Here is a 24,061-nt window from a genome sequence, read left to right as displayed (position 1 = left end):
TCTCGCTTCCTGTGAGTTTTTAACCACTGAATGCGCTTCCTGTCTCGATAACGAGTGGCTTAAGCGCCACCTCCGAAGAGGACCACTCGTCTAGGTTTAGTTTGCCCGGCAAGAAACCCAACCTCAGGATCCCATATGTATAAAAGAGACCAAAATTTAGGTTGGGCAATCCAGTAGACTGAAATCCCAGGAGGGATTGAGATCCTCCTTCAAATGGTCTTAAACGAAAGTTGGTGCTAACCGTCGTTCTCCCGCCTCTTCCACGGTTCAAGTCAAAGTTAACGAGTAGGAGTTCCAGATACCCTCAGATAGGCGTGATTTCAACGGTCATCGTGGTCGGAAGTACGTCAAATTTCCTAAGTAATTCAACGACCTTTCAAACGACAATTCTCATCACCTTTCTCTGAAGAACATTCAATGCTACATCTCTTTCCTTGTCATACAATTTCAGTATACTATATGGCTCCAATCTATTTTCGGTTACTCTTTTATAAGAGAGAACGGTTCGGATGCGAACCTCGAACGGACTTTAACGACAGATAGCGCATTCGGGTCACATGAAATGAATTAGCTGAACGTATTGGAAACTCATTGATATTTGTATGACAAGTTTAGTTCTACATGAGTGGACATTCCTTGGCGGGGAACAAATATATGAAACTAATTGTAAAATCGCAACTTCATGCAATTTGATTAAATAAGTAAATTGTATAAATATGAATTCTGTACAAATAAATAACTAACTAAATAAATGGAAAGCGTACTTGTTACAAATGTTCTGTCGAACCCGGGGGCCTTCATATTTTTGGTGCATTTCAGCGCTGAGCAAATCTTTTCCACTGATATCCTATCCTCCGGAGGGATAGCACAAGGGTAGGTATCAAGGTTCAGTACGCTTCGTGCAACCTGATTATCGAACGGACTTTGGATGTTGGAGCCAAGCAAGTGCGATTTGGCAATATGCTCACCAATCGCATTTGCTTTCTCCCGAGGGGTGATTATGAGCCGATCGTCATCATATTCATTTTTGAGTGGTGGAAGGTTGAATGGGTTTAGGGTGCGTCTTTAGGACCTTGGCAACCTTCCGAAATGGTCTGGAGCGGTCGTCCAGGTTCTGGACGAGTCGCCCGAAGCTTCCGTTCCGGAGTGAGACCATTGTGGAAGCAATCTCCTTGTTCAGATCGGCCATTTCACATTTCCTAGCTAGATCCCCGTTTCTTTGGAACTGGCGTCTACGAATATTTCTCAAGCGAATCTAGAGTTGAGTGTGGGAATCAATGGCAATAAACTTACCCCTCACAGGAACCCGTCGGACGCACGCCTCGTCAGCCACGGTTATGGCTTGGTGGAGTCTCTCCAACGCTCGGTCGATGTCCTCCACGGTGTCAAGCGGCGGGTTGTCGCATCCAAGCTGGGCCCAGTTTACGCGGTGGTAGTTCTTGCGCAGCCTTGAAGCGGGAGCCACGTTGCAGCCCAGTTCAGCCACCACCGGTTGGTGGTCGGAGCTGAGTTCGTTCAAGGCTACCGGCTTGGACAAGCCGGTATTTGTCCGGAACAGGTTTAGCGTCGATGGATGGTGAGATGAATGTTGGCTCATTCGAAAACCAAACGGAGTACAGCCCATGCTGCGAATGGTCGAACAGCAGACGACCGTTCTGGTTCTGCTGGTAGTTCCGCCAGGCCTCATGGCGAGCATTCAGATCTCCTCCAACCACGAAGCGGGAACCGGTGATGATAACCAATGCCTACTGTGTTTTATACACTCTTAGCTTAAAAAAAAACAAAAATTACTCAAAAAATGCCTTAATGACATCGTTTTTAATATGTTCGGATTTTTTCGTGCTTAACCTTAAGGTGAGAAAGGGTATTTTGTTTCTGTGGTGCTAACGCGAGTGAATGATTTTTCCAAAAATTTTAAAATTTCTGACTTTTTTTGACTTTAAATGATCTATATTTCTTGAATTTGTGTGGTTTACATGTATAACTTATCAAGTGACACAGATGCGTCTTTTCAACTTTAGTTCCTTTGAAATTTCAATTATTATTAATTACAGTTCCTAGTCCTATCAGGCTTGTTTTAAGAATGACCACCTTGGTAGAATTGGTTTGTTTTAAATGTGTAAAAGGAGACTACTTATAACTACTATTTACAACTATAACTAACCTACAACTACTATATACACCTAATCTACTATATACAAATTGCTTATCAAAGCATGTTCTGATAAATTACATTTTTGTGCAATTTAATCTTAATTTCGTTAATTCGGGAATATATTTTGGCAATGCCTGCCTCTTCGTGTAAATTTGTAGAGATAAACTAGCCTAGGGCTAAAAATCTCTTAAATAAATTTAAAAAAAAGAAAAACGTGTAAATTTGTTATTCTAGTGTCGAAAGGACGATCAAGAACCATCCTCAGCACTCTATTCTGAGCGACTTGGATTTTGTTCCTGTGAGTCTGTGCACATGATTCCCACACCGGAGCTGCGTAGAGGATCGCAGGTGCTATGATTTGTTTGTAGACGGCCAGTTTGTTCACCCTTGAGTGGCGGGATCTGCGGCAAATCAGCGGAAACAGACATCTAACCAAGGTAGAACACTTGACTACAGTTTTCTCTACATGCGAACGGAAGAGGAGCTTTTCATCGAACAACATCCCGAGATAGGTAACTTCGGCAGACCACTCAACCCTTGTCCCATCCATGATTACAGTACAAGATGGAGCCGGTTTCAGTTTGGGCGATTGCCGATGGAGGAACATGATCGCTTGTGTTTTGGAGGCATTGATTTTGATTTTCCACGTGGTGGCATCGTTGAAGTTTGTTCGTTATTTCACGAGGCATCCTTCCTTTGACGGCTATCTTGGTATCATCTGCGAACAGGAAAAACACGCAACCGTCACCGAGGAATGTCGGAAGTATAGATGCTGTAAAGCAAGGAGCCCAGCAGACTGCCTTGCGGGATTCCTGCTGGGATGGAAAACGTGTCTGAAAGACAACCATTCAACGGTACCTTAAACGACCTTTGCTGGAGGTAGTTATGGCTGATTTTAACCAGATGTAATGTAAGCTTGTACACAAGTCCATCATGCCAAACATTGTCAAACGCCTTTTCAACGTCTAACAAGGCCATGGCTGTGGACTTGGATACAGCTTTGTTACTTCGGATGTTATTCAACACCCGTACTAGCTGATGATTGGTGGAGTGCCCCTTTCTGAGTCCAAACTGTTCCGGAAGGAGAATGTTGCTTTCCTCGAGAAACTTGAGCAAACGGTTGAGAATGAGTTTCTCGAACAATTTGCTCAGCGCTGAAAGGAGGCTGATTGGTCTGTAGCTTGAAGACAATGTTGAATCCTTTCCGGGTTTGCGGATTGGTATGATTTTTGCTACTTTCCAGATGCTTGGAAAGTAGTGCAGTTCTAAACATCTGTTGAAGATAGCGGTTAGAAGAGACTGCACTTTCATGCTGAGTCTCTTCAAGATCAAGTTGAATATACCGTCAAACCCGGGAGCCTTCATGTTCTTGGTGCATTTCAGCGCTGAGGAAATCTGTTGCACTGTAATCATATCCGACGGAGGCACGACACAAGGGGAGGTATCTAGGTTTTGAACACGTTGCGCAACCTGATCATCGAGCGGACTTTGGATAGTCGAGCCAAGCAAATACGATGAAGCGACATGCTTGCCGATCGCATTTGCTTTCTCCTGTGGGGTGATTAAAAGCCGATCGTCATCATTTTCGACTCTGAGAGGTGGAACGGGTTTGGGGTGAGTTTTCAGGACCTTGGCTACCTTCCAGAATGGTCTGGAGCGGTCATCCAGATTCTGGACAACACGCCCGAAACTTTAATTTCGGAGTGAGTCCATTCAGATCGGCCATTTCACGTTTTTTTCCCAGATCTCCAGTCCTCTGAAACTGGCGTCTACGAACATTTCTCAACCGAATCAGTAATTGGGTGTGGGAATCAATAGCAACAAACTTACCCCTCACAGGAACTTGTCGAACGTATGCCTCGTCAGACATGGATATGGCCTGTTGGAGTCCTTCCAACGTCCGGTCGATGTCATCTACGGTGTTGAGCAGTGGATTTTCATCGATGTTGCAGTCCACCATTCGTCCGTACTGCACCCAGTTGACATGGTGGTAGTCTTTACGCAGGCAGCTTCTAGCAGGAACCACGTTGACACCGACTTCAGTCACCACCGGTTGGTGGTCGGAGCTGAGATCGTTGTGCGCCTCCGGCTTTCCCGCCGGAGCGATAAAAGTTGGTTCGTCCGGAAATTGCACAGTGTACAGTCCATGTTGTGCGTGGTCGAACAAAATAGACATCCGTTCCGGTTCCTCTGGTAGTTCCGTCAAGCTTCATGGCGTGCGTTCAGGTCGCCCCCAACGATGAATCGGGAGCTAGTACGGGTGATGGCGGTCAGGTCCTTCTTGAATTGTATTCCTAATCCATTGCTTGCGGTACACTGGCGTGGGCAGTAAACAGCGATGAACCGGACGTTTCCAGTTGGTGATTCCGGTTCATCGCTGTTTACTGCCCACGCCAGTTTCCAGTTGGTGGCCTCGATGATAGAAGTGCGGATGTGGGGCAGAGTGCAAAACTTGATTCCCTTTCTGACGATGACCGCTACACCCCCCCCCCCCCCTGGAGCTGGTGCGATCAAGCCGGATAATGTTGTGGTCAGGCAACCAGAAGCTGTCACCGGACTTTAGGTGGGTCTCGGTTAGAAGAACCACGTCGATGCTATGCTTGCGGAGGAAGTCGGCAAGCTCAATCTGTTTTGCTCTTACAGAGCAAGCGTTCCAGGTAGCGATGGTTAGCAGTTTGGACACCATATTGGATGATGAACTTACCGAGCACTTGGATCTGTTCGGGCTTATTGCGGCACTTACGTAGAGCACCGGTCATGTTGACGAAAATTTCCATCAGTTCATCCGCTGAAAACAGATCGGGGTTGTTGTTTTGCGCTGGTGGTTGTCTCCAGAATCCAGGGGGGATGGAGAGCTTTGGCCAGCAGAATCACCAGAAGTTGCTTGAGCGGAATGCACCTGCGAATTCGCTTGCCTTTGCTGAGGAGCACGAAGAGGCGGGAAATCCTCCGTCCGAAATGCCGGGACTTTGTCCTTCTTGCGTCCTGGTTGGTTGTTAGCTGCCGCCTGTTTTCGGATGCGTTTGAAGTCCTCGCGTTTGGAGCACTGTCTGTCGGAACCTTGGTGAGCACCACCACAGTTGGCACATTTTAACGCCACGGCTCCATCCGCAGGGCAGTCGGAAGTGGCGTGGTCTTGAGCGCAATTGCCGCAGCGTGGCTTAATGTTGCAGTTGCGGGTGCCGTGTCCAAAGTTCAGACACCGTTGGCACTGAGTCACATCGCGATAGCCGCCACGGTATAGCTACCAGCGGACGATGATGCAATTGATGGAGCGGATGGCTTTCAGCGAGTTGAGCGTCACCGTTCCCTTCTGGAAGTGTACCAGGAAAAGGCAATCCTGATACGCCTTCACATTCTCGCCTCTTCTTGTCATTCGATAGACGGCACTTGGGGCCAGCTTGTACCGGTCCCTGATTTCAGCTTCGATAAACTTCGGGCTACTGCTTAACGAACAAGCAGAGAATGATTTTATAAATTCTGAAGTTTTATTTTGTATTTTAAATAGAGGGGTAGGAGAAAGTTTTTATGCGGTTAAAATAAAATGCTGCAACTTTGTTTTTCAGTGACAACAATTGCTGAAATCAATCATGCCGGTATTAATTTTTACCACCAGTGTCCCTCTTTTCGATGAAATTGGTAGGTTTTTTGTCTATAATAGAAAGATCAGTATCGATTTTACTGAAATGCAAAATCAGGAATATTTAGTGCTATCGAAAATCTACGCCATGATTCTGACCCAGCAGTGTCGCCGGTGCACAAGTCTAGTTGAAATCCATCAGGTGTGGGTGGTGGAAGTGGTGAAGATGGAAGTATAGTTGTAGCAACGTAACCATTATTCTTTCCTGCATGATATGAAATTATTCACATTTGAGTTGGATTTTTCTATGCGCTTTACGAATCTCTTTCCTGATTCTGGCTTCGATTTTCTTTGTTCACGTATCGTTTGTCGGTTTGCATGTTCCTTTGCTGGGTTAAAAATATATTATGACAATTTTACATCTTTGTTAGAGTCTTTAAATTCACCGAGAGATCGTCAATGGTAATGTTGCTTCATTCTCGTTTTAAGACGCCCCGAGCGTTTCTTCTCTCCCCGAAGTAATTAACTTCCGGATTGTCAAAGCCGAGCTTAATTACAACCGCAAAGCGCTAGCAACATACAACTGCGGATTCCACCATGATGTGTGCACCACGCTGTTTTCACGAATTTCCTTTCTACGTGTTTAGTTCGCTAATGTAAAATGGTGCGTTATGTAGTCGCTCACATGAGTGCAGAGCCTCGCACCGTAGAATGGAGTGAATCTGGTGTAGTGAGTTCTTTTAATACGATGATTTTCAAATTCGCCATAATTACTATGCTGTATGCTCTGCTCTACTAAAACCACAACATTTCACGGTAAACAACTTTCTGTTTCTACACACATACCTACTCCACAAGTCATTGGCTTTTCTGTTAATCTTCTGGAAAATTCAACCGCCAAATTCCACCTCATCACTCCACTCGCAGACCACGCTTTTAAAGACAAAGTTTGCCAATTCCCTAATACTCATCTCTTTGTGATCCTAGCAACGCACGGCCGATTAACCAACTCAAATTTGAGTTTCGTTCACTCACATTTGCAAAAACGTAAGCTACTGGGAATGGGCTCAAATTTTTCAAGATTTTTTTCCGAATATGAATATGTTTTATACTCCTATACTGAGCAAAATTTTCGTCGAGGAATATTTTACTCAGTCTATGAGTGACGATTTTGAGTGAAAAACCACTCAATTTTGAGTCGATCTCATCGGCCGTGTGGTGCTGAAGTGTAGCAACATTTAATTGGAACTTTGTGCTCTCTGGATCTCTGATGTTTGACTCAGCTGAAAGGGTAATGGTTGGCCTACCCTGCGTTCAAGGCAAGGTTCTGCGAAGCCAAATCCGTTCCACCACTTTTCGGGGCGCAAATCTAACCATTCAGAAGCCGGGTGGGTTTTAAAATTTAACTCGCAGCAAGTGATAACAGTGAGTAGGATTTTCAATTTCGTACATTGCATGTGAATAATATTCGAAAGTAAGCTGGAAAATGGCATCAGGCGATGCCGTATAAATCACGAATAGTATCAAGAAAAACACTGCAGGCTATGGTGGGCTTGGTATGTGACACGAATGCTGGAAGAGCTACAAGTGAAAACAATATTTAGAAGAAAACATGGGGCATTTCGCATTTGTTGGCTTGTTGCAGTTGAGGAGGCTGTGCAGACTGGAAGTCCATTCCGTTGAAATCATCAATTTCCAATTCAGGAACCCATGTTAACATTTAAAAATTGAAACCGTCCCTTACCCCCACTCCTCTCTCACCCAAAATGGAACCACCCACTGAGTTGCCATAAATCTCAGCAAAACGATTGCTGAAAATATAGATTTATTGCTAAACGTCTTCGCCGCTGACATCCTACCAATGAATGGTTACACAGAGCCGTTTACAATGCGCTACATCAAACCGATGTAACTGTGCCCTATAATATAAGATTCATATGGGATAAAACGAAGAACCCATGCAGAGAGAGATGTATAAACGCATTCCGCTATTAAATTTTATTACTTTACGATTATTACCCTTGGTGGGTCGGTCGGATATATGTTCTTACCGATGACGACGACGACGACGACCGGGAAGCCTCCGTATGGCATCCCGTATTTTCTCACTCGTCCGATTAGCGATGATCCTGCTATGATGAGCCGTGGGTGGATATCGTTAAGGAATGGAAGGAAGTGTTTGAAATGTGTGTCATGTTCCCAACGGCCGTAAAATTTACAGGATCTCTGCAGAGAAGAGCTTCCCTACTTTGGCAGTAGTTAACATATCCCGTTTGCTTCCCGATCCGGTCTATTTACAGGGTACCATTACGGTTATCATTAGGGTTTCTCCCTGCTTTCAGTGCCATATTTACTGGCTAGACACAGGGCTGGCAAATGTCATTTTCAATTGAAGATCTCACGCGATATGTACAGAGATACTTCTGTCACGATGATAAAGATTTACTTCAAAATCTCATCGATTTGTTTGTCATGACAGAACGTGGCAGTGTTGTTATCATCGCAATTACTAGCATATTTATTGATATTATTGATACTTGTACCATGGAAATCTTAAAAATGGATTCACTCTACCGATTACATTCTGTTGCTTGCCTAAACTCATCTAAATCAGTTAGAAATGTTGAATCCTTGAAACTCGAAAACCGTACGACAATTATTCTCGTGAATGCTTGATCATTGGAAAATGGCGAGAAATCTAATGATAGGTAGTTTCTTCTCGTTATAGTGAGAGGACTTTTTTCTCATTGTCACATGACGGTCGTGATATTTACCAGCTACCATTTTATGTCCGATGCGATGATGCTCTGGGATCCCACGAAACTCCAGCATCAGGGATAGATTAAATTGACCAGAATTGGCGAAGTCGGAGAACAAACACGATTGGAGTTATACTGCAAAAGGCTGACATCCTATTTTATGTTCACGTAATACAATGACATAAAGCTAAGCCCTCAATTAGCTCAAAAAGCTTCTCAAAGTTTGCAATCACCAGTGGGTTTATAATTTCACACCGGGTGAGGAGCCTGAGGGACAATTCCGAAAACCGATCAGAGAGTGGTAACATGCCTGCCAACACTTCAAGACTCATCGTATGAGTCGAGTGCATGCATCCTAACGCGATACGAAGACAGCGATACTGGATCCGTTCCAGTTTGATGATGTGAGTTTTGGCCGCCGAGTGAAAATAAAAACTACCGTACTCTAAAACCGATTAAATCGTTGTCCGGTACAACGTAAGAAGATCTTACGGATGAGCTCCCCACCACGTTGAGTGAGTGATCGGCTTACCCAAAAGTTGAAGCTTCGGTTGTGCTGGGTTATGCTTCCTAGAAAAAACGGCCAACTCAGTTTTCGTCGATACCTCGCTTAATAGCCCAAGTAGACAAATTGTCTAAAGTATCCTGTAAGGGTCCTTGCAGGTCGACCGTTTTGGGCCCTGTGACAGACACTACCCGAACCAAGTCCAGCATTGATGATCTTCTACAAAATGTAATAGCCCTAGGCTTCGAAATAGTTGGCTTTGCAGATGATATAGTCATAATTGTTTGTTTATCAATTTATTTGATAAGGCTCAACCGAATTAACTTTACAGAGCCGAAGATTCTTGTTCACTATACAATACATCTTAAAACTATAGTCAAAAGGTACAACACAATAAACATTTTATCTTCCGCTATCCAATAAGCCTCCTCCACAAGAACGAGAGCCGCTTCCAGTGGTTTCATTGTATGGCTGATTCGCCAACGGGGGTCAGAGCGCTTCCATTGCAGCAATGGACGCAGAACGTGGTCAGCACTCACACATTCATCACGAAACGGTTGCCTTCCAAAGTCGACGACGCATCGACTGAAATAACTGCTGATGAAGAACAATGAGGAGGACCAAACAATGGTTGCTGCCGAGTAAACAGACGATCGCGGGACACACATTGAGAGTGGTCTGCTTCTGTCGACAGCCGAGTGAACACTGATAGTCATAATTGTACGTGGTAAATAGGATTGTATTATCGGTATCGCTAACATAATTCAAATTGCCTTCAATTTTGAATCATAATGGTGTGATAGGGAAGGATTGAACATAAATCCTTTTAAAACTACTATTGTGTCATTTACGCGAAGGAAGAAATTTTTATTAGACAACCTAAGATTGAAAGGCACACTTTTAGAACTTTCTAATGCTGTCAAATATCTTGGAGTAATCCTTGATAGTAAACTTAATTGGAACATGCATCTAGAGCAGGCAATAAACAAAGCTACTCTATGGATATGCAAAAGAACATTGGGTAAATCCATTGGATTTACTCGGCAATTGTGAAACCCAGGGTTACTTATGGTGCTTTGGTCTAGTGGCCAAAAACAAAAAAAAGTGTTGCTAAGAGCCACATCTTGCTGGACCTTATTAATGAATCATTACAAACTGGACATGTGCCACAAATTTGGAAGGAATCCTTAGTGGTCCCTATTCAAAAAGTTGCTGGAACGATTAAAGCTGAAGAGTTTCGTCCCATCAACATGTTGCACACATTAGAGAAAATTTTAGAACTTGTTGTTAAAAGCCAGCTGTTGGAGTATTTAAATAGTAATAGTTTGTTGATACCAGAACAATCGGGATATCGGGAAGGTCATTCTTGTGAAACCGCGTTGAATTTGGTATTAGCGAAGTGGAAAAATAACTTGGAGTGTAAAGATACGATTGTTGCTGTTTTTTTTGGATCTAAAACGCGCTTTTGAAACAATTTCTAGGCCCTTATTTTTAAGATCAATCAAGCGCTTTGGAATTACGAGTACTGCATATAAATGGTTTGAACGCTATTTGTCTGACAGAACTCAACGGACTGTTTTTAATGATTCTGTTTCTAGTCCCGTGGGGAATACCCTTGGAGTGCCCCAGGGAAGTGTATTAGGGCCCCTGTTATTTATTATGTATATTAATGACTTGCGACGTGTTTTACGATTTTGCGACATTAATCTTTTTGCAGATAATACTGTTTTATTCATTGCAGCAAAGGATTTAGATGATGCCGTTTTACACTTGAAGGAAGATTTGCGTTCTCTAAGTAGATGATTGAAGTATAAGCAGTTAAAATGAATACAAGTAAAACTAAATTTATGGTAATTTCGCGGAATCGAGTAAATGAGAATGTCTCTGTTGTAATTGATGATGAGACTATTGATCGCGTTCGGGAGATTAAATATCTTGGCGTGATTATTGATGACACACTTAAGTTCAACTCTCACATTGACAATGTCATCAAGAAAATTGCCAAGAAGTATGGAATTCTATGTCGAATGAAAAACGATTTAACTATTGCCAGTAAAATACAGCTATACAAATCAATCATCTCTCCTCATCTTGACTTTTGTCATTCCATTTTATTTCTGGCCAATGCAACACAATTATCGAGATTACAGCGCTTGTAGAATAAAATAATGCGTTTGATTTTGAGATGTAATAGATTCACTTCCTCGACTTTGATGTTAGACGCCTTACAATGGTTGTCGGTGAAGCAAAGAATTGTATATTTGACTATGGTGTTCATTTTTAAAGTAGTTAACGGTTTGCTGCCTCGATATTTGTGTGATCGAATTGAAAGAGGAAGTGACTTTCATAGATATAATACTAGAAATGCGGTTGAAATAAGAACACCACATTTCTTGACTTGTGCTTCACAAAATTCATTATATTATAAAGGAATAAATGTTTTCAATTCGATGCCTAGACATATCAAACGTTTAGCAACACTTACAGAATTTAAAAGACACTGCATTTCACACGTTAAAACTGTCTTTTGAACAGTTATCCAAAGATTTTTTTTATGAATTGACAAATTACGTATCTCTATCTCTATCTCTATCTCTAACGGATTATTTTATATGGATAGCTGTCATAACGACTTTTCAATAATTATTGTAGCACTGCAAAAACTATTTCTGTTCGCCACGAGGGTGATGATGGATTTTTAATATTTGATTTAATAGTACATTAATTAAAAAAAAAGCAGTCTACAAAGGTTTGAGCTTCGCGCGCGTATTACGGATATAGAGGACTGAATTTAACATTTGATAAAAAAAAAATGCAATTTTGAAGCTTATTTGAAAGATACCTTGAGTGAGTAGTAAGTTTTCTGGCAAATGTTAGGGGTTCGTGAGCATTCCTGACATTGCTGAAAATTATGATAGCATCAGATTGCGGGGTTGCTAGTGTAATAGGATGCTTTGTTGATTGTTCATTAACTCTTGATTGCTTGTAATACGTATGAATATTTTAGGTGGAAAAAAAGGCGAGCTAAGAGGTGGACGCCTGAGCTTTTCCATATTTATATCGCTGTGAAGCAACTGTAAACTCTAGGGGGAATTTATATCTGTAACTGAAACCAGTACGATTTTGTTTGCCAACCTGGTTAAAATTTCATATTCAATTATCTTAAAGATAATTCGTCCAGCTCAAACCTTTGTAGGGGTAAGAGGTGGGACCATCATCATCATATCTATAAGAGAAAGTTAGAAAAACTCTAGAAATCTCTCAGTAGCAGGTGCCGTGAGAAGTACACCATCGAATGCATTGGATGCTTTGCTTTATATTTATTTATTTATTTATTTATTTATTTATTTATTTATTTATTTATTTATTTGAGAGGGAAACGCCCACTTCAGAAGGACCAACCTTGCCCCTTTTCAAGTGGGTGAAAAACCTCTTCCTTTCGTATCAACAGATAACATAAAATCCTTCAGATACATATATACTTAAACTTAATCAGGAAACATTGATCAGGATGATAAAACATTATAGAATAAATACTTACGGCTAGCACGGGAAGCATTGAAGTCAAAAAAGTTATAAAATCTATTAATTTTTTTACACATGCTAGTAATTGGTTCGTTTGCACCATAGTTTGTCCGAGAAGTCGGGATCGTAAAGAAAGAGTGGGTTCGCAATTTGACTCGTCTTATATTAATGTTAAGCTGTTGCAAAAGTGGACTACAGTCAATGTCTGAACGCAGGAGATCGGCGATGAAGACAGCCTTAGCGACGTCATGGCGAACACTGAGAAGTTGTAGGCTCAGCAAGTTACATCGACTTTCATGATTAGGGACAGCGGCGCCGGTGGTGTAGTGGTAAGCGTGATTGCCTCTCACCCCAGCAGGCCTCGGTTCAATCCCAGGCATAACATCTCTGATCACGCCTTCCTTCGGAAGGGAAGTAAAGTTGGTCGCCGGTTCATGAGTTGATGGGTCGATAGGTAGGGTCCAGGTGTGGGATCTGCCTCCCTGGCGTCGGTAGCATTGGTGCTCACCACGAAAAACAAGATCGATGGAAAACAAATAAAAAAAAAAATGATTTGGGAGGTTAACAGGGGGTCTCTCCAGGGTAGCCAACGAAGAGCTTGGCGAACAAATCACCTCAGAATAGACTCAAGTCGATTCGTGGCATTGTTGTAAAACGGCGCCCAAACTGCTGAACAGTATTCCAGTGTCGAACGGACTAGTGAACAATAAAGCGGTTTTAAGCACAAAGTGTCTCTGAAATCTTTAGCAAAGCAAAAAATAAAGCCAAGCTGAGAAGATGCTTTACTGGCTACATATGACACATGCTCGTTGAAGGTTAGTTAACAATCTAATATGAGTCCTTAGTCTTTGACTGTAGTTTTCAGTGTCAGACCATGAAGGTGGGTGATTCTTTTCCAGCAGACAGTGATGATGGAACATTTGAAAGCATTCAATACCATCCTATTCTTGTGACACCAAGTAGCAAAAACGTCCAGCTGTTGTTGAAGGAAAACTGAATCACTACGATCCTTTACGACAAAATACAGCTTAAAATCATCCGCATAAGATAGCTTCGGACACCTGATTGAATTGTGAATGTCACTCAAATACAGCAGAAAAAATAAACGGCCCAATATGACTACCTTGGGGTACACCAGAAGAAACCGGAAACGACTGAGAAAGAACGAAGCCAATTAAGAAGGGGACCATGGAAGCCTAATCGCTCTAATTTGGCAACAACAATCTTGTGGTTCATTTTATCAAACGCAGCAGCGAGATCCGTGTAAAAAGCATCAATTTATTCGCCTTTTTCAAGCTCGCCTATTATAAAATATGTGTATTGCATGAGATTTGATGCAGTGGATCTCTTCTGCATAAATCCATGTTGTTCGGAGGTGACGTAACTGCCCAAGTTACCAAAAGTTCCGCATTCAACGACTAAAATCACTTCTAAGTTCCATAGAGTTTAAATAAAGTTCCGACCGAACCTTCAAGTTCCATAAAGTTCAAATAAAGTTCCGTCAGAACTTTCAAGTTCCATAAAATTCAAATAAAGTTCCAAAAGAACTTTCAAGTTCCATAAAGTTCGAATAAAGTTCTGACAGAACTTTCAAGTTCCATAAAGTTCAAATAAAGTTCTGACAGAACTTTCAAGCCATCCGCACAAGTCTTTATTAGTAACAAAATTTAATGTACGTAAATATGAAATGATCAGCGGCCCGAATAAATCATAATTCTTATATTTATGCAACATAAAAAAAATGAAAAAGTAATTTCCTGGATTCGAACCCGTGTATTCGGTATGCAATCTACGATTCCTAACCACTGCACCACAAGTTTGATGGAATACCATGAGGGAAAACACCAATTTAAAATTCATCAAGGTGTTGTGTTTCGTATTCAAGTCAGTCTGCTGGCACTGAAAACTCCAACAGTAGGCGGAACAACAGCTCACTTCCCAACAAACAATTGAGAGCTCTTATAAAACACCTGAGTTGATCAAACGTTGAATAATAGCTTCCAGAGTTGAACAAGAATGTAGTTGTATTGCCATTTGATTAAAAGTTTTAAAAGCTGTTGGAGCACTCTTAAATGATTGTTTACGTTCGGTTTAACTATATGCTTTATAAGACCTACGATAACTTTTATAGCACCTTAGTTAAACTGATTGACAAGAGCTATATAGAACGTGAAATAAACGCATCAAAACAAACCATTGGGAGCTCTTATAAAACACCTGAGTTGATCAAACGTTGAATAATAGCTTCCAGAGTTGTACAAGAATGTAGTTGTATTGCCATTTGGTTAAAAGCTTCAAAAGCTGCTTGGAGCACTCTTAAATGATTGTTTACGTTCGGTTAAACTGTTTGACAGGACCCATATAGGATGTGGAATAAACGCATCAAAACAAACCATTGGGAGCTCTTATAAAACACCTGAGTTGATCAAACGTTGAATAATAGCTTCCAGAGTTGTACAAGAATGTAGTTGTATTGCCTTTTTGGTTGAACGCTTCAAAAGCTGCTTGGAGCACTCTTAAATGATTGTTTACGTTCGGTTTACCTATATGCTTTATAAGACCTACGATAACTTTTATAGCACCTTAGTTAAACTGATTGACAAGAGCTATATAGAACGTGAAATATACGCATCAAAACAAACCATTAGGAGCTCTTATACAACACCTGAGTTGATCAAACGTTGAATAATAGCTTCCAGAGTTGTACAAGAATGTAGTTGTATTGCCTTTTTGGTTAAACGCTTCAAAAGCTGCTTGGAGCACTCTTAAATGATTGTTTACGTTCGGTTAAACTGTTTGACAGGACCCATATAGGATGTGGAATAAACGCATCAAAACAAACCATTGGGAGCTCTTATAAAACACCTGAGTTGATCAAACGTTGAATAATAGCTTCCAGAGTTGTACAAGAATGTAGTTGTATTGCCTTTTTGGTTGAACGCTTCAAAAGCTGCTTGGAGCACTCTTAAATGATTGTTTACGTTCGGTTTACCTATATGCTTTATAAGACCTACGATAACTTTTATAGCACCTTAGTTAAACTGATTGACAAGAGCTATATAGAACGTGAAATATACGCATCAAAACAAACCATTAGGAGCTCTTATACAACACCTGAGTTGATCAAACGTTGAATAATAGCTTCCAGAGTTGTACAAGAATGTAGTTGTATTGCCATTTGGTTAAAAGCTTCAAAAACTGCTTGGAGCACTCTTAAATGATTGTTTACGTTCGACCAACCACAATTTTGTTGCTAAAAATAGCGCAAGTGATAGGCATGTTTATATAACCATAAGGCAATGATTATTCGACTGCAAGAGAAGTTACTCAAGATGAGCTTGATATACTTCTCTCATATGATCAAAATATGTATTCAAGAATAGAGCAGATGGAAACAGAAGCGACTGGCAATCCGGCATCATGAGTTCGAATCTTGCTTCGAGAAACCTTTGGTGGAGTAGAGGTAAATTATATATAGGTGTTATTAATAAATGCAAACATTAATTTAAGACATATATCATATAATCATTGATAACATTTCTAGATAAATTCTCTCAATTAATGATTAGAGAGATTAATTGAAAGAATATCAATCAAAGATTAAACAGATGCTTGTTACTACTTCCTCCATGATCACAGAATGTGAATTATGGCATAATTACATATTTTTTCAATGTGCACAAATAAATTAAATTAATAAAAACTGTACAAGCAATTATTTTGGCGTACCACGACAATTGTTAAACTAATTTTAATCTGTGAATATTGTGAGTACTTACACAACGGTTATTAAGGAGTCATTAAAAAGTGCTATAAACGCTTTTCACCGCTTGCTGTATAGTAATTATTTAGGAGTCATAAAAGAGTGTAACAAACGCCTCTCAGGTTCAATCTCTAATACATTTCGAAGCAGCTGTTAGGAGGTGTCTACAAACGTTGTATTAGAGCTTTCACCAAAACAATAAAGCTTGAGTTTAAATATGTATCTATAAACGTTGTATAAAAGTTGCTTCTATCCGGTTGTTAAGGAGTCATTGAAAAGTGTTATAAACGCTTTTCACCGCTTGCTGTACAATGATTATTTAGGAGTCATAAAAGAGTGTAACAAACGCCTCTCAGGTTTCCTCTCTACTAAATTTCAAAGCAGCTGTCAGGAAGTGTCTACAAACGTTGTATAAGAGCTTTCACCAAAACAATAAAGCTTGAGTTTAAATATGTATCTATAAACGTTGTATAAAAGTTGCTTCTATCCGGTTGTTAAGGAGTCATTGAAAAGTGTTATAAACGCTTTTCACCGCTTGCTGTACAATGATTATTTAGGAGTCATAAAAGAGTGTAACAAACGCCTCTCAGGTTTCCTCTCTACTAAATTTCAAAGCAGCTGTCAGGAAGTGTCTACAAACGTTGTATAAGAGCTTTCACCAAAACAATAAAGCTTGACTTTAAATATGTATCTATAAACGTTGAATAAAAGTTGCTTCTATCCGGTTGTTAAGGAGTTATTGAAAAGTGCTATAAACGCTTTTCACCGCTTGCTGTACAATGATTATTTAGGAGTCATAAAAGAGTGCAACAAACGCCTCTCAGGTTTACTATCTACTAAATTTCAAAGCAGCTGTCAAGAAGTGTCTACAAACGTTGTATAAGAGCTTTCACCAAAATAATAAAGCTTGAGTTTAATATGTATCTATAAACGTTGTATAAAAGTTGCTTCTACTCCTATACCGCGTATACATATAATGCTGTAGTTGAACAGGTTCTCCAAACCAGTGTAAACAAGAGTTTTACAGAAGTTGTAATAAACAAATTGTACAGTTATTATTCAGCATGCAGTTGAATAAAATCACAATGGAAGCGTTTCTTCAACAAGAAATTGATTTTGGATAAACGTTTTACTGAATACGTTAGACAACACCTTTGTGTTGCAGTTGTATAGGTTCTCCAAACCAGTGTAAACAAGGGTTTTATAAAAGTTGTGGTTAACACATTGTGCAATTATTATTCAACTTGCAGCTGAACAAAATCAAAACGAAAGCGTTTCTTCAACTGGAAATTGTTACTTGGGTTTATTATATCTTAAGTGACACAGTGGTTCGTGCTGCGGTTCTCGCGCAGAGAAGGACTGGGTTTAATTCTTCAAACAGCTCAAATTCTTCTACTAATGCTGATAAAATCAATACACAATAATACCTGCCATTAGAAATAACTTTCATAAAAGTGCGAACTAAATATAGTAAAGGACAGAAACCTTTTTTAATTTATTTTCTAAAATTTCCGTTCAAGTCCCACCAGAGGCTGCTTAGAATGCTCTTCAATTATGGTACCGGAACTTTCAAGTTCTTATAACGACTTAAAAATTAGGCTGCTTAGAATTCAATAGACCACCTCCAACCAAGCTGCTTAAGCCATAAATAGCCTTTTATCAGAACTTTTGGTTACTTGGGTGGAGCAAGTGTGTTTAAAATAATCCAAAACTATCAGCTCAAAAAGTGTTGAAACTGCGCACAAAGCCGCAATGCCTCGATAGTTGATTACTGACTGTTTATCGTCTTTCTTGAAGACAGGAAAAACGAAAGAATTCTTCCAGCTATCAGGGAAGATTCCAGAATTCAACGAGAGGTTAAATATGAATGCTAGTGGTGCGCTCAAGATTCCTCTACAGTTTTCATAACTACAGATGGAATTCCATCAGGGCCAATACTGGAAGAATTTTTTAAGCGAAGGCCTGCTCTTTGGACGTCATCTCTCGATAAAGGTGGACGAGATCCAACAGCTGAACGGAACCTCACTTGCTGCATCTGAAACGTGTTTGTCAGAGAGGTCCTCGGTGACGAAAACACTGCAAAAATGTGACCTGAATAGATCTGCGATACCATCCACATTAGACATTTTTCCATCCCCGTTGAACATCGTGAAGGGCCGACCCGATTCCTTTCGTTGATCTTTCACGTGATTGCTAGAGTTGCTTGTTGAGCTTCTTGTACTGCTTGTTAATGCGTATGTATTACTTTCTCGACGCGTCAGTTCGCAGCTTGCAAAACTTTTTCAAGGCAGCCCGTTTAGATGATTTAAGACATTTCAAACGGGGGTTGGACCATGTACGAACTGATCGATTGCATAAACAACAATATTCGTAAAAATAGTCGAGGAAATATTTACGTCATGATCACGCAGTTCTTCATCCATCGAAGTTAGTCATATGAAATGCTATCCATAATGTTATGAAAAGAAAATACCTTGATTAATTTCAATGATATCTGCAGAGGTGGATGATGCCTACAACGCTTAACTAGTGGCACAGGCGCCTGATAAATCGAGCAACTAGAAGCAACCTCACGGCTAAGAAATCAAAAAATCAAGCAATCTATCATTCTCATTGGAAACACTATTTAGATGTAGGAGATCAGCAGTACTGTAGCTGCTGCTGCCAAGGGTGCAATGTTTGAGCAACTGGATTGAGGATGGAGGAACCCGGTGTCATTCCAGGACCTTTTGATAGACGATAGATTGAAATCACCAATTACGAGGATGTCGTCATTTGCATTCATCTTGAATATGATACAAAAGAGAGAGAGAGAGTTTAAGTTTTTATCAATCAACTAGGAATCTCCAAGGTGGTCCGAGGGCAGATACAGTACACAGACGAAAACCACTTTCGATTGTAGAGAGATGGACACCCACAGTTGTTCAACAACAGTACAACTAGGTGGATGGAGCTGCCGAGATTGAAAGATATGCTACCATTGCATCAATTTGAACAATTAGAAGCCGAAAAGTATGCTATAAGGTCAGTGAAACTCTTTGAAGGAGACCGTAGAGGATATCTTAGGATTCTAAAAACTGTTAGTATCAACTCTCGAGTAAGGAAAAACGAAGACTGGATGGAGAAAAGTTACAATTTCAATCGACTTTTCCAAGTATTTGAACCTGGGCGTAATTCATGGCAATATTTGGTGGTCCGATTTTTCGTCCAGGATCGATTATTTTTTATACAGATGGTTCAAGATTGAACAATCAAGTGGGAGCAGGAGTAACTGGACAAGGGATAGACATATCGGTTGATATGAGCAGATGGCCAACTGTGTTCCAAGCTGAGATCCAAGCAATTTTAGAATGTTCTATTATATGTTTGCGTAGAAACAATAAGAGTTCAAATATATGCATAATGTCCGACAGTCAAGCTTCTTTCAATGCTGTAAAGTCGGCGACATGCACATCAAAACTTGTCTGGGAGTGTGCTCTATCACTTCAAAAATTGTCTTGTGATAATCAAGTCAACTTAGATTGGGTTTCTGGTCATTGCGGGATTGACGGAAATGAAAGAGCTGATGCACTAGTAAGACGCGGATCTTCTCATAAGTTCATAGGGCCAGAGCCCTTTTATGGCTTATCGGCTGCATCTTTTAGAATGGAGCTAGAAGCATGGGAATCTTAAAAAGTGGAGGAAAACTGGAAGAACACTTCCATTGCAAGGCAGTCGAAGCGATTCATTAATCCAAACATTTCTATGACCCACAAATTCCTGGAACTTTCTAAAAAAGATCTCAGCATATATACACGTCTTATAACAAGTCATTGTCCGAGCCGTTATCACTTGAAGCTGATTGGAAAACTTCAAGGTGATGTATGTCGCTTCTGTGGCATAGAAAAGTAAGACTCGGAACATTTTCTATGCAACTGTCCGGCAATTTTCAATAAAAGGCGTAAGTTCTTTGATAAGGTGCTAATAGAACCCCTTGAAATTTGGAGAACATCTCCCAATACGGCAGTGCGCTTTATTCTAAGTGTAATGCCTTGCCGGGATAATGCTATTAGTAAAACAATGGCAATCACTCCTAATAAAAGTGATACGGCATCTTGATATAGCTAAAAAAAATGGGGAATATATCACAATAGATCAGGAAAATGGTCACAGTGATGCAAACAGCCGACAAGGATTAAAAAAAAAAGAGTCTTGATGATGCCAGCGAATCGAAAACAAATTTTGATATCAACATCAAACCCCTCAACGCAGTCGAGCCTGCTGGTTCCCGCCGTCGTAGTCGTTCTGGCCCTGCTGTTGAGGATGGTGATGGGGTCTTCCAAGCTTCCACCTCAGGCAAGTATGACTGCAATCGAAGCAATCCGGTACCTGACTTGCTCCTGACTGTTTCAGCTCTGTTCGAGGGAATGCTGCAAACGTGAGATCCCGTTCAATCGACCGGAATGGCAGAGAAAGCACAACCGGCACGGTAGTTGCTTCGTGTGATCCGGCAAAATCTCAACTACATTTTTATTATCAAAACGTCCGAGGGCTTAAAACCAAAATCACCGACGTCTTCCTTGCAACCTCGGAAAACAGTTATGATGTGTTTGTTTTCACGTTAACATGGCTCGACGACCGAATTAAATCATGTCAATTGTTCGGTGATGGATTCAGCGTTTACCGAACCGATCGTTCTGCTTTGAGCAGTACCAGGACACGTGGTGGAGGTGTTTTAATAGCTGTTTCTAACAAACTCGAAGCAGCTTTAGTGCAAACCTCTTCGGGTGCAAGCATCGAGAGCATATGGGTAAAGATCTCATCCGAAACAAGGTCTATCTTCGTTGGTGTTTCATACGTACCACCAGAAAAGTCCGCTGATTGCGAGTGCATCCAATCTCACGCTGACATTGTTTCGGAAATTAATGAAATGATGGGTAGCAATGATGGGATCATCTTTTTCGGGGATTTCAATCAGCCTCGAATCGTCTGGAAATCAGTGAACAACGTCTACGCATTTGCTGATCCTCTTGCATCAAATTTTTCTCAAGCTTGCCGCATTCTCCTGGACAGCCTTGCTTTTGGAGGGTTGAGACAACGAAATATGATACGCAATCACTTGGACAGAACGCTTGATTTGATATTTTCGAACGACTGCATGATAGATTGCAGTTCAGATAAGTGGATAACGATCCTCATCATCCAGCTCTTGTTTTCACGGTGTATTGTTCAGCAATCTTTCCATTTGTTGAGAACGTCGATGAAGATGATCGTGACTTTAGTAAAGTTGATTATGACGCACTCAACTCTATGCTTTCTCAAGTTGATTGGTCTACTGTTTGTCGGTGTAGCAACGTAGATGATGCTGTTAGTTGCTTCAACAGTATACTGCGCGATTGCTTCACATTCTGTGTTCCGTTGTCAAGACCTCGGCGAAAACCTGCTTGGTCCAATTCTCGCTTACAGTACCTTCGACGTATTCTATCTAAGATGCTTAAACGCTTCTCGGCACGCGAAAATGGCATCACCAAACTGGCGTTTGCACGAGCTAGTCGCAACTATCGGAGCTATAACCGTTACTTGTACGGCAGATACGTAAGACGTGTTCAGGACAATCTGCGAAAAAATCCTAAACAGTTCTGGAATTTTGTAAACACTAAGCGAAATGAAAGCGGCCTTCCATCTACCATGCGCATGGAAGATCAATCTGCCAAATGCGAACTATTTGCTGCACGATTTGCGAGTGTTTTTCAGGCATCAACTGCGTCTCCATCGGATGTTTTTTTTTTTTTTCGTTTGGTTGGTTTTTTCCGTCGATCTTGTTTTCCGTGCTGAGCACCAATGCTACCGACGTGCCAGGAAGGCAGCTCCCACACCTGGACCCTACCTATCGACCCATCAACTCATGAACCGGGGACCAACGGCTTTACTTCCCATCCGAAGGAAGGCGTGATCAGAGATGTTATGCCTCAGAACATCCCGGCGGCGCCGACTGGGATTGAACCCAGGCCTACTGGGGTGAGAGGTAATCACGCTTACCACTACAATACCGGCGCCGTTACCATCGGATGTTGAAACTGCGACAAGGTCCCTGCCCGTGGACGCATTCGACATTGATATTTTCGATGTTAATCAGACGATGGTTAAGAATGCACTGAAGAAGCTGAAATCACCTGTATCACCTGGACCGGACGGTATTCCTGCGTGCATATTGAAAAAATGTAGTGGCATGTTGATTACACCTCTGCAAGCTATAGTCAACCTCTCTCTTCGAAGTCAGCAGTTTCCAATCGCTTGGAAGATGTCATACATGCAGCCTATCTTCAAGAGAGGCAGTAAAGTGGATGTGTCGAACTATCGTGGAATAACTTCGTTGCCTGCCGGATCCAAATGCTTTGAGATAATTCTCAATGATGTTATGTTCCAGGCCTGTAAAACGTACATTTCAACATCTCAGCATGGATTTTTTCCGCAACGTTCAGTCATCACTAATCTGTGTGAATACACGTCGTTTTGCATCAGCGAAATGGAGCAAGGAGGCTGCGTTCGACTCAGTTAATCACGATATTCTGTTGGCTAAGCTGGAGCGACTAGGAGCATCTTCGAGAATTTGTAGATGACTGAGATCATATTTGACTGGCCGTCAATTGTTCGTGAAAATTGGATCAGCGTTACTACACCTTTCATTCCTCGATGTGGGGTGCTGCAAGGGAGCAACTTGGGGCCGCTGTTATTCGCGTTGTTCTTCAATGATGTGTCCCACGTTCTTCTGAATTGCTGCCTAATGTTCTACGCAGATGATTTGAAAATCTACCTGGTTGTTAGGAGCACCAATGATTGCCGTCAATTGCAACAACAGCTTGATTTGTTTGTCAGTTGGTGTGCACTGAATCATCTAGCAGTCAGTGTGTCTAAATGCTGTATCATATCCTTTCGAAGAACGAGAAATCCTATCCTACATGACTACCCGAGCAAAGTCCAGCATCAAAATTACAGCAAATTGAAATCAAGTTTTGATATCAACATCAAACTGAAATCATAATTTGATTTCAGTTTACGCAATTGACAAATTTGATGCCTAATTTTGTTTTCATTTTGCTGTACATTTGCTCTCCAGAAATATGTTGTTGCGGGTTTGTTTTCATTGCCTTAGCATAACATCAAATTGAATACTTGTTTTGCTATCAACAGGAAAAATGGATATCAAATTTGGTTTTCAGTTTGCTCTCACTGATAGCAGAAATAGTTTTCAATGTGATGTCACAGGAAGATATGTTTGCTCTCAATTGTGATATTTTAACCGTTAAAACGACCAAAACGACAGCAACCTGAGTAATCATTATCAGCGAAATCACAACATCAAATTTAGATTTCAATTTGATCTCAGAGTTTGCTCGGGTATACTATCAATGGCACTGTACTGAATCGGGTTGATCATGTTAAAGACTTGGGTGTGGTACTAGATTATCAACTCACATTCAAAATGCACTATTCGGAAATAGTTGATAAAGCAAATCGTCAACTTGGATTTATTCTCAAGATAGCGAACGAATTTGATGACCCTCTGTGTTTGCGATCTCTGTATTGCTCGCTAGTTAGATCAATTCTTGAATTTGCTTCTGCCGTCTGGTCTCCGTACGATGCTATGTGGATTTCACGAATCGAATCAGTGCAGCGGAAATTTGTGAGATGTGCTCTACGAGGCTTACCATGGACCGACTCATTACGACTACCACCCTACGAGCACCGCTGTGGATAGACGCAAGTTCAGCCAAGCTATCTTAGGAGCCAAAAT

The 24,061-nt window shown here is 41.0% G+C and overlaps 1 protein-coding gene across 1 annotated transcript in view; it reads right to left on the bottom strand.

The window, feature by feature from the left end:
- LOC135703430 (regulator of nonsense transcripts 3B-like) overlaps positions 1-24,061 on the bottom strand; it is a 406,370-nt gene that overhangs the window by 97,281 nt on the left and 285,028 nt on the right. The window lies entirely within an intron of this gene.

This window comes from Ochlerotatus camptorhynchus, unplaced genomic scaffold (genome assembly GCF_037179485.1).
Source record: "Ochlerotatus camptorhynchus isolate MF236.1 unplaced genomic scaffold, CSIRO-AGI_Acam_v1.1 ptg000213l, whole genome shotgun sequence".
Lineage (NCBI taxonomy): Eukaryota > Metazoa > Arthropoda > Insecta > Diptera > Culicidae > Ochlerotatus > Ochlerotatus camptorhynchus.
The sequence above is the reverse complement of the archived record's forward strand: the minus strand, read 5'-3'. Positions and strand labels throughout refer to the sequence as shown.